The sequence below is a fragment of the Balearica regulorum genome, chromosome 10 (assembly GCF_011004875.1).
Source record: "Balearica regulorum gibbericeps isolate bBalReg1 chromosome 10, bBalReg1.pri, whole genome shotgun sequence".
NCBI classification, from domain to species: domain Eukaryota; kingdom Metazoa; phylum Chordata; class Aves; order Gruiformes; family Gruidae; genus Balearica; species Balearica regulorum.
In genome coordinates, this window is record NC_046193.1 from 23,759,470 (window position 1) to 23,770,975 (window position 11,506).

At 51.5% G+C, this 11,506-nt stretch overlaps 1 protein-coding gene across 1 annotated transcript in view; it reads right to left on the reverse strand.

The window, feature by feature from the left end:
* Positions 1-8,953, reverse strand: part of SSUH2 (ssu-2 homolog) — a 29,600-nt gene extending 20,647 nt beyond the window's left edge. Inside the window, exon 1 of the mRNA XM_075762520.1 lies at positions 8,460-8,953. The gene's annotated coding sequence lies outside the window, so the exon portion shown is untranslated. The remainder of the gene's footprint in view (positions 1-8,459) is intronic.
* Between the last annotated feature and the right edge of the window lie 2,553 nt (positions 8,954-11,506).

Sequence of the window (11,506 nt, forward strand, 5' to 3'; positions counted from 1 at the left end):
TAACAGCATTAAACAACAGGCTTTGGGGATTACCATATGCAATTAGAAATGTGATGTGGCTGATAGCTATCTACGAACAAGCTGTCGCCTGTCCCAGCACTTATAGCAGCCGGTATGTGCCAGTGCCATTCCTGAAAGGCAGGCGAGCATTGCTTGCAGAAGGTTACAGTAAATTTTAAATGAGTTGTTAAAGCTTGGAGGGAGTCAGTGGCCTAGAAAGCGAGTGGCAGCTCCAGAGTAAGGCTACAAGCAAACCAACCAACACACGTGTTACTACTGCTGCCAGCACACAGGGCTGCAATCGATAACGTTCAGCAGCAGAAATAGCTAGCATCCTGCAGAGTCTTTTGAAAATACATCCCTAACTACTCATGAAAGCTCCAACCTACCCAAAAAAAGAATGCAGCTGTGCTTTTGCTTAATGGCAGACACGAGAGCCGTGGGAAGGAAAGGGAGCACGACAGGGCTGGGTGAAGGATGCCCACCACAACGTCTCCTTCGCTTAAGGTCAGGGTTGTGGAGCTGCGGGCGCCTGCCGCTCTGCGCGTACAAGACCAAGCACACACACTGGCAGAGGGAGCACACGCGGGGAGCCTCTCCTCAGCCCCCACGGGCCAGAAATCCCTTTTATTGGCTTTCAAAAGGGAAAAGGCTGACCGACCTGAGCAGCCCTGCTCCCCACCTGCCAGCGGGCAAGCCCAGCTGTTCGCTCTCCTGCGCCATTAAGGGCCCGTAACAGCACGGTCAGCGACACGAGCGGGGCCCAGCCTCCCCGTGTGCAGCAGAGCCCCCCATGCAGCCGATACGCCTGCCCCTGGGGGGGCTGTGGTCCCCACACGCGTACACCCAGCATGGTGTAACACCCCCGTGCTGACAGGCCCCGGGCCCACGCGACAGCACGGCCACCCACCTGGCCCCCGCCGTACCGGGTTACGGGCAGCTCCATGAGGCCGTCCACATCACACCGGGCACCCGGCCCTCCCCACGGCAAGGGAAAACACGTGAATTCCGGTGCTTGGTGCAAGTGGCCTTGAAGCACAGCAGCGTCGCAGGGAAAGTGCGCCCGGTCTGCAGCTCAATGGTGCCAAGGGGCGACGGGGGACAGGAGAGCTGGGCAAACCAGAGAGCTGGCAGCTCAGTTAATAACTCAAAAGGGGGAAAAAAATCGCTACATCTTGCCTACTGAACGTCTCTGCAGAGGAAGAGAGATTTACAGATTTCTTTTGACTGGGGAAGCCAGGCGGTGAAATGGCATAGTCCGTTCAGGACAGCCCGCGCAGGGTACCGCCAGCTCTCACGAAGGAGCCTGCGTGTTACCGAGCCACCACATCCTAGGGCTTTGCCCATAGCTGCGAAGCACGTTGTGAGCTCTGCACACCTGCTATAATTTTCTGTTGGAAACGGGCCTCATGACCCACCGCGTGCTGCTGCATACCCTTCATTTAACCGGGTTTGCAGATAGCATCTATTCGTCCACCTCCACTGTCACAGAAATAACGAGATCCAAGCTGACACTCGGACTGGTATTTGAGTTTTTCTTACCTCATCTGTCCTGTACCTTTGCAATGTGGGCAATCACTATAAATGTCATTATTGCTAGTGTATCTGCCACTTCCTCCACAGAAAATACAGGTGCTCTTATATGCAGAAAGAAAACAAATACAAAATATTAATAGCAACTTCTCTCATTTATAATTGCAGAGGTCAATTTTCTGAATCCCACCTGTTTAGAGGCGCCCAGGGAGCGGTAGCTGCGTGCGTGCTCACTCACAGATAAGCGGAACCCAGCAGGGGCTGTTACTCATCCGCGTGCAGGGCACACACACAATTTGTTTCAGGACTTACATTTAGTGGTTCAGGAGCTTCCCCTGCCCGTCCTCTGCCCCTACACGAATTTCACACCTCAATTTCACCTTCACAATAAGCCTTCTATATCCAGTCGAGCACTTAATTGCTGGAAGTGGAGAGCACCGTGCAGCTTGCCCGTAGCTCCAAACGCCATTGACGCTGCTCCGCAGGATGTCCCTAAACTCCGTTAGCAGGACGAGGCCATTTGTAACCCGGTACCCTCTGCAGCCAGCTGCCCCGGGCTGGGGGCTCCCTGCCACCCCCTGTTTCTCGTGCCACAGCCACCCGCACAGCTCAGCCCATCTCTGCCCGGTTTGCTGCTCGGACATGGGGTCCAGCACTGCAAGAGCTTCTCCTCTGTGAGCTGGGGCTCCGCAGAGCTGCTGGGATCGGCTGAGCACCCTGCTAGCCCTCGTCACCAGCAAGGGCAATTTCTTGTGTATAATTTGACCCAGAGAAGCAGTTCTCACCTGCACGTGCTGCCCAGAGGCTGTGCTTGGGTGAGCTCGGACAGCTCTCTGGGAAGAACTAGACCAAGCCCGTCCTGTCGCAAGGGGGACTGATACCCATCCTATATCACAGCACCAGTTTGGGCATCACTTCATTTAAAACTAACTAGCCCAACATGCATTTCAGCGTTACTGATCCCAGGGACTGATTATTGCGGCAGCTCTCCCAGGAAGAAGCCCGGCAGGGAAGCGCGCCCCCAGCCAGGACGAGGTGCTGTGACCATCTCCCCGGCCCGTTTACCCCAGAGACGAGCCATCCCTTACCACCAGACATCGCCTCCTCGCTCACACTGACACCTACCCCTCCAAACAGCTGAAAAACAGCTTCTCATCTAAACCCAGCACTTAAAAAGACCTGAGATGACCTTTCCAGATGCTTATTTACGCTAAAAAACCCTAAAACCTGAGCCGACTACAGATGGACAGTTAACTAAAATAATATTTACAGATATAAGAGAAGCACTTTTAGTGGGAAACTGGTTCATATTAGTCCTTATCAAGACCTCAGCATTACGCTTACATGACGGACCTTCAGGCACGTCCCGACACTCTACTCCAGCCATCAGCACTAAACCCTCACTATTGACGTTGTTGCTTTATTTTTCCATCTCGGTGAAACCCGTTTGAAGGGACACCGACACGGCAATCTGACTCTGTCCAAAACCCCTGGGAAAGCCTGCCTGCATTTCTGACTTTGAGCTCCTTTATTTGATGTTTCCTGATGCTCTTTGTTTCCCTGAGTGGCCACACGCAATAGCTTTACTACATGGCCAGGTGGTTTTCAATTTAGGATGTTGTTAGTTTTGACCCAATTCAGTATAAATTTGCTCTTGTTTTTCTCAAAGATGGGCCTGATTTTACTCCAGCTGACAAAATTTTCCAGCCCTGGAGGCCAAGCAGCAGGAGCAGGACAGTCACTCGGCAGGCACAGAGCACCGGGTGCTCCCCTGACATGCACAGGACTCCCCTTGCCCTTGCTCGTTGGTGACCACCTTTAAACCCAGCTCATTGGAACCTGGCTCTGCAAGGATCAAGAGCAGCAGGAGGCTCAAACCACCCGGCAGAGAGGGCTAACGGCTGCTGCGTAACCTGCGCACCCTGCACTTGCTCAGATCCAGCACAGGCGCTGGAAGGAGCAGGACTGTACCTGGCTGGAAGAATCTCTTCTGCATACAGGTGTCTGCTGAAATGCCTGCCCAAGGATGCTCTGGCCCACGGTCAACCAGCACTGAACGAGAGCAGGAGGATCTGGCCAGGCATTCCCTCCAGACTAGCTGTGCTCACCCAAACCCCAGTTAGGACAGGCTTTTCTGTGTGATTTTGTTTGTTTTATCCCAGGAGTAAAAATAGTTGGGCTTTGTTCTTTTGGGTGGGTACAAATAATTTTTAATGGCAACTCGCCCATTCAAAATGCACACTCCAGACTATTTCAAGCAGTAAGAGCAGTTCTTTGCCAAAACCAAGTGCTAATCCTTTATCCGAAGCTATTAAAATACTATCATTAGTTCAAGCAGAAAAACAATGCTTCCTGCCAGAACCAGAGTTATCTTTTCTTATCATTAAGTCATGAAGGGAAGAAGCAATAAATATAACGGTACACCAAAAAATGGTTTCTAACGAGTAAAAATAACTCTGTCAAAATAGGTACATGTAGCAGATACTTATCCAAAAATACAAAACTGAATAGAATAGTCCAGTGGCCTTAAAATGAATGTGTGCCCTGGCACTTGCAGCTGGAACACCAGGATGCTGCCGGACTCTGGTCCCACTGGGGGGTCAGCGGGGCCAGGGGCTGCAGCGGGCGCAGGGTCAGACCACAAAGGCTCTGAGCTCCTCACTGCTGGACCGAGCGCAGCCCCGCGCAGGGCGCGCAGCAAGAGGAGCATCCAAACCGCGCCAGCTGCCCCTGCCCCCCCGGCCTGCAGCTCTTTCCTGAGAAGCTGAGCCCGGTCCCCCAGGTACTGCCAGTCGCAGAGACTGGACACCAGCAAATTCAGCAGACCTGGCAGGAGGAAGCACGCGTCACCCTATGGAAATGCATAGCTGATGTGAGCTCCTGGAAGTTTTTTTAATCACAAGGGAAAAAAAAAAAATTCTTGACCAGTCAAGATTCATTAGCAATTTCCACACTTCATTTAAGGTTGTCCATATGGAGATTTTTTTTTTTTTATAGGCTAAATCGTGATCTTCTCCAAGAGCAGAGCCCCCAGTCTCAGCAAAGAGCTGCTTTAAGGGTTTGTCACTAAGCAACCAAAACTCAGTGCACTTGAGCGCACATTTGCTTGTCATCGCCTGTTACAGCCTTTGCATTAGCAGGACTAATCTCACCGTTTGGGTTTGAGCACAAAAGTAGGCAACACCAGGGAAGTCCTCAGCTTCTCCCACACAGGGGCACTGCCACAGTGCCCAGTGCCGGCGCTGGGACCACCACGGCCATCGTTCCACTTTCCATAAGAGACGGAAAATGCCTTGCCATACCTTTGAATGTGTTTCAACAACAGATGACAAAAGATGTTTTACCTCCCTTCTGCTTGAAGCACCGCGGGTTTTGGAGGGGACAGACTGGGAAAGCGTTCACACCCTAGAAGGCAACAGGAAGGCAGGATTGCTGTTGGCATTTACTGACTCACAGCACTACCGTTTAACATCACGGCCATGAGCCAAGTTCCCTCTACTAGAGAGGGTGATTTGCTCTTTTACTCCTCCTCGCCTTCCCCCCCACACACACTTTCACCCTGGCTCCCCATCGCCCTTGGCCCTCACAAGCTGTTTTGTACACCAGCCCCTGGGGGGTGGAGGGCTCCATTCCAGGATGGGGAGGGGACCTGCAGCAATGTCTGTGTGAAAAAGATACTGCAACGTGTGCAGTATCTGACACGGCATTTAACGCTCTGGATGAGATCTTCTGCAGTGATGAGCACGCCCATCCGAGGAGATGTGCCACCCAGCACTGATCATACCAGGCAAGACACAGCACCTCAGCAGCCCGGGGCTGCGTACTGCACTCGCACACCAGCACAGCCCATCACCCTGGGGTGCAGGAACCACCCGTTTGCCCAAAATCATTAGTCCATCGCTACATTAATCCAGAATCAGCCTCTGGTTTCAGCAGCCCCCAGTGGCATTGTGAGCACAACAGCCAGAGGAAGACCAGAGGGAGCAGCGATCACGGGGCAATGCGGGGCTGGGGAACCAGCTGCACCAAAACCCCTGAAATTCGGGTTAACAGAGCTCAGCGACACTGCAAAAAAGCCACAGTAACCCTTCCCTTCTGGGCCACGAAATGCCAACCAGGCCATCCTCGGCTGGTCTGGCCCTGGCAGCAGCCACGGTGGGCACGGCCGCCCGGCAGCAGAGAGCACGGAGGGGCTGCAGCGTCTCAGGGCAGGCAGGATCAACCGAAGGGGAAGGCGGGTGGCTTGAAAGCAGCACACAGCCGCAGCAGAGAACAAAGGCAAGTGCCAGGCTGCCTGCCTTCCCAGCTTTTTCATCTCATCCGCTGCTTTGAAATATTGGATAGATGAGAGAGAAATGGATCTGAAAATTATTTCCAGAGGAATTTGTTCAGGCAGATTTGTCCAGCTCAGTGCTCTTTTATCAAAACCAGTTGCCAAACTAAGTTATTTTGTGGTGAGCAATCTCCTCACTGATTTCAAACTCACTCAGAAAACAGTCTGCTGTGATTCAGCCCTCCCCTTCTAATCATCTGGAATAAAGTCAGTGCTATATCTTGTGTCCTGCTTCGCCTCCCAGCTCACTCTGTGCCGCAGCATCCTTTGCTCCAGTGGGACAGGGCAGAGCCAACAGCACATCCCTGCACTGGCAGGAAACACCAGCTCTAAAACCTCTTGCTTCTAGAAGAAATGTGCAGTTTACACCATGTCTGCAGCATCCACCCAGCAAACTTCTGGTGTTTCACTCTGCTGCAGATCGCGTTGTCGGACTTTGCCAGTTCCCAGTGTTGTCCCCTCCTGGCCCTCTGCTCCCTGAGCCGTGCCGAGCCGCCGCAGCTCAGGCAGCACCACCGTCCCCCGTGCCAGGGTACGGCTGCTGCCAGGACCGCAGGGACACGGGCACCTGCGCATGGTCCCCCGTTCCTGGCAAGCCTCAACACCCAGCCCTTGGGCAACCCAGCCATGGAAGAGAGGATGCTCTGACATTTGCTCCTGTTGAAAATCAGAATTTCTCAATGTCACCTTCCAGCGCACCACGGCAGGCAGCAGCACCGGCAAACCAGCACCCTATAGCACCCTATAGCCCTTGCCAGCCAACCGGCACTCCATGGGCCGTCCATAGGTCGAGCTGAGGACAGGCGCAGCAGGGCTGACCCGGGCAGCCGCTCTGGAGAGCCGGGCTTCGGCATCGGTCCCATCCCCTGGAGAGCTGCTAGCGCTGCCCGTACCTGGCTGGCTGGGGGCAGGAGGAGCAGCAGGAGTCTGGGCTCCCACCGGATCCTCATTCCTGCTCAGAAAAACACATACGTAAACCACCACAAATTAAATCCGTTCTGGAGGCAGGCAGGGAAGCTTTAGATCAGTCTGTTCTCTCCTTCAGAGCAGCAGCGCCAGCGAGGGGATAACGAATCTTGGCAAAGGAAATAAGGAGAAAGTGATCTGTTCTGTGATGAAGAGGAAACGATGGAAAGCAAATGCATCTCCATGAGCAGTGGAACTAAGGAGCTTTGGTTCCCTTCAGATTTGTCTCTTGGTGATGAAGCCTTACAAAATCATTCTCAAATTTTCTGTTCTCTCTGCATAGATGTGTCATCCATCTCTTTCCTGCTTACAATCTCTTACCACAGAGTATTTTGGGGCACCCCGTATGCCGGCTGCTATCCTGAACTGCAGACGTTACTAGGAGGGGCAGGAACCAAATTCTCCTCTCCCAAACCAACATCAGGGCGGCTGCCCGGGAATCAGCAAGAAGAGATGATCTTCTGCCCCTGAATTAACGACGTGAGTTAATTCACATTCCCAAGCAAGGAAAACACAAGCATGCAAAGACCAAGAGAGAACTGGGGATGAAGTTTTGATTTACATTTCATTCTGATTACCTAGGAAAAAAAACATCACCAAATGTTTGCAAAAAATAAACTGTTTAAGAGACAAGTAGCATTAATCTGGATTAAGATCAAGTCAGTACAGGGTTCAGTTGAGATCCACTGATTTACATCATTGCACAAACTAGCCATCTGAGTCTCAGAGATTCAGAAATGCTTTTAGAACTAATTAAACAATAAATCAACCCTACATCTGTAAATGCACCAATAGAGGAAATTAAAAACTTTTATTAAGTGGAAGCATTTGAAGTGTTTAAAGGTAAAGCTGAATGATTTTATCCAGTATGCAGACACACATATTCGTACTGTGTTTAAGCACCCCTCAAAGAAACACAATGCTACACCATAAGGGGGGGGGGGCACTGTAGGAACATTGTTATTAGATGCAGCTTTTATATGAACTATGTTTTACACTTTTTTTTTTAATGAAATGGGTTGCCATATAACGCACACAATCCCTTCCTCAAGAATTCATTGTTTTGTGCGTTTACAATGGAAAACTGGGGCAACAGTTTCATTCAAATGAAAATACGATCTTACCCAAAAGTGGGTATTTTACAGACAACACCTTCAACCACTATATTTGAAGTTATGGTCATCACTTTACAGAGCTTCTTTCTTCTCACTCCTCAGAAAATAAATCTGTCATTGAACCCAAAACGGATTTTATTTTCCCAAGCAATAAAATCCATGAAAAGAGGAGGGCTTGGTGAACACACTTTGTGACTCATAAGCACACAATATGGAAAGAAAGCATCTTCAAATGCCATGAAGAGCAACATTATTAACGTTCCCAGTTGCTGCAGCTGCTCCATCCAGCTTTTCAAAAATGAAGGGAACGGTATTTTCTCCATTTTTAACCCCAACTATGCAATAGTAACAAACAGTCTCTGAGTGCTTTGTTGAAATAAACCTCCTGCTTGCCCACTACCACAGTCTCCCTCCCTGCCTGTGCGCTGGGCTGGAGCCACATCGTTCTCTCCCTGCTATTTTCAGCTGCACACTTTTCTCAAAAAATAAATTCTTACATCCTAAAGCCTCACCTGATCAACTCCTCTTTCTCCATCACCGTTCAAGGGCACAGCTAACTTTCGCTTGACAAATGAATGTCGTGTGTCGGTGCTCGGGGCTGAACACACCACGCCAGCGGAGGAAGCGTGTTAGCGAGTGCTTCCAGGCTCCGACTGGGCTCTGCAGTGGTTTCAGGTCCATAAAATACATTTATTTACACCCCGCTTGCGGAGGGGGAGGGAACAAAAAGTCACATTTGCCACTCTTTGTGAACAAGGTGTCCCCAGGATGTTGGGGCCTCTCAAAGGACCATCCTCACCAAAGTCAGATGTAAGCTGTCCTCTGCTTCAACAGAGCAGCTCCAACTCCAGCGCTCGCGTCCGCTGCGCCAGCATGCAAACACCTGCAGAAGGGATCAGTAAAGGGTGAAATTACTGCAGTTCAGAGAATCGCTTGCTTCCCTTTCGCTGCCTGCGCGCCCAGGCACCCAGCCCCGTTTCCGAGGGCACAGAGGCGCAGGCAGCGCCTTCCCTTCCTCCTCCCTCCATCCCTTCCAGCTGCCGCCGGGATGCTCCGCTGCCCGCTCCCAGAGGAATCCCGGCCGTGCCAGGCGGGGGAGGCCCCGGCAGAGTTCACCCGTGCCCCCCCCCCGGGAGGCAGCCCCCGCCCGTGCCCCCCCCCCCCCCCGGGAGGCAGCCCCCCCCCCCCCCCCCCCCGGGAGGCAGCCCCCGCCCGTGCCCCCCCCCCGGGAGGCAGCCCCCCCCCCCCCGGGCGGCCGCCCCCCCCCCCCCCCCCGGGAGGCAGCCCCCGCCCGTGCCCCCCCCCGGGAGGCAGCCCTCGCGGCTCCCGGCTCTAGATGGTGCTGTCGGCCCGGGAACGGGGCGGGCACGGCGCTGCTGTTGGCCCGCGGCCCCGCCGCCGGCAAATACCCCGGGGGGGGGGAAGGGGGGGTGTGTTTGGGGGGGGGGGGGGCGTGTTTTTTCACGTAGCTCTCCGGAGCGGTTTGTTTCCCCACGGTGCAATCTCCGTGCCATTGCCACGGAAAAAGTAACCAAGAGCATAAACCAGCCCCGTGCCTCAGAGAACGACATTGAAGCGCTCCTTGGTTTAAGAGGTTTGCGGTGCTCGCCCATCAGGGCACCCGGTTTGCGTCCCCTGGAGCTACCTGTCCCCTGCAGAGGTTTGCTAACGCTGGCCGCCTTGCTCAGGGATGCGGGGACAGCGGAGTGACAGGGGATGCAAAGCCCTCCTCAGTCGGGATCTTCAGTCCTCCTGAAAAAAACCTGGTGAAAGACCTGAAAGTTTGGCTTCTTTCTGAACCAAAACCAGCTCTCTAAATTCCAGGAGAAAAAAGTCAGTCAAATATTTAGGCTTTTAACTTTGTGTTATTTGTTATGCAAAGCACAAAATACCGTACTTTGGAGTGGAAAATAATTTCCAAAGTTTGAAATATTTTGATAGCATCAAAATACCCCATGTCAAGCTCCTATGGTCTCCCATACTACATCGATCCAAACCAAAATTCTACTTAAATAATTCCAGTCTGATAAAATATTTAAGGCTGGCATATCTATTACCAACATCTATTTTTATTCAAAGCTCCTAGGAGCACATCTATTCTTTAGTCACCTTTATGAAATATTCCTTTCATCTACTTTAAAGAGTCTATACAAAAGCTTTTTTTTTAAAACAAAGACTATTTCATAAGAGTTCTGCACAGGAGAAAGTTTAAGCTCAGTCATTACTCTGCATCTACTCAAACAGATTTTCTAGAAGTCCTGCACCAACCACCACTGCATTTAAGCCATCCAAAATAAAGCCAGGAGTGCTTACATCCGGGGTCCCCCCTCCCCTCCATTGTCTATACCAAGTAGAAAATGCCCAATCATTAGTTTTAGGAGGGATATAACACTGTGGTCAGCATCAGTTCATTTGTAATACGGCATAGATCATTCATGATATTTTAAAGAAAGAAGAGCTGTAGCCGTGTCCATGCACCACTCACAAGGAAGGTGGAACATGCTTGAAACACTGAGGATGCCCAAGGTCTGCCCTGGAAGGCGGCAGTGATGCAGCCCAGCTCTGAAAGGTGCAACTCATCATCACTTCTCCTGCCTCTGGTCAAGATCTGATAGCTCGGCAGCTCTGGAAACCATGCCAACAATGTAGATTGACAAAAAAAGCAGCCTTTGGCCCCGAGTCCCTCCAATATTTGTTTTTACTATAAAAGGAGAATTGGACTGTAGATGACACATGGGTTAGCTGATTTAGTTACACAAGTAACTGGGAAAGCAGAGTGTTATGTTTTCAAATGCCCTTTTCTACTTTTGACAGTTCAAATTCTTTTTAAACTTCACCTCAGGCTACACGAGCTGTTCTGTCTCCAGACCTGTAGCTACGCTATTTTAAGCACTAATAAGCACAGTGTCACTATCAGGCACTGCTCATCTCAGAGCATCCACATCCAAGGACCCATCCTTGAAGAGCTCATCAGTAAACCCAGCTCTTCGGTCTTCTGCATATTCAAAAATATTATTCTTCCTCAAGGAACAAAGCCATGCTCGTGGCCACCTAGGTTTGGAAAGGAAACCCAGTGAGCGCCGACTGAGGATTTCCTCCATCATTCTCATGCTGCGAGCACACCACCAACGCCAGCAGCCCAGGTGAGCGCCTTTCTCCTGCTCCTCCTCTCTGGCATTTCCCAGGGTAGATGCTTTGCTATCATAAGTTTCTGCTTCCTAACGACAGCCTGGACGCAGGCAGTGCTGGAGAGCAAACCGGGACCTACTGCAGCAGATTCCAGCTCTGCTTCCACCAGGTGCTAGGCTCAAAGCCTCAGAGGGTTACTGTTATCATCTCCATTCTACAGCCGTTTTACAAAGACTACCAAGTGGTAAAAACCCCAGCCTCAAAAGCACTAGCAGTAAAAGAAGGACAGCTGAGAGTTTCATCCAGAGCAGCACAGAGCAATCTGGGAGCTTTGCCTCAGCCCCAGCTACTTTATGAACTGGAGATCGGAGCAAACTGCAAAATGTGTAATGTGGCTTCCCAAGCCAGAAACCTGAAGCTGCCCAGAGCT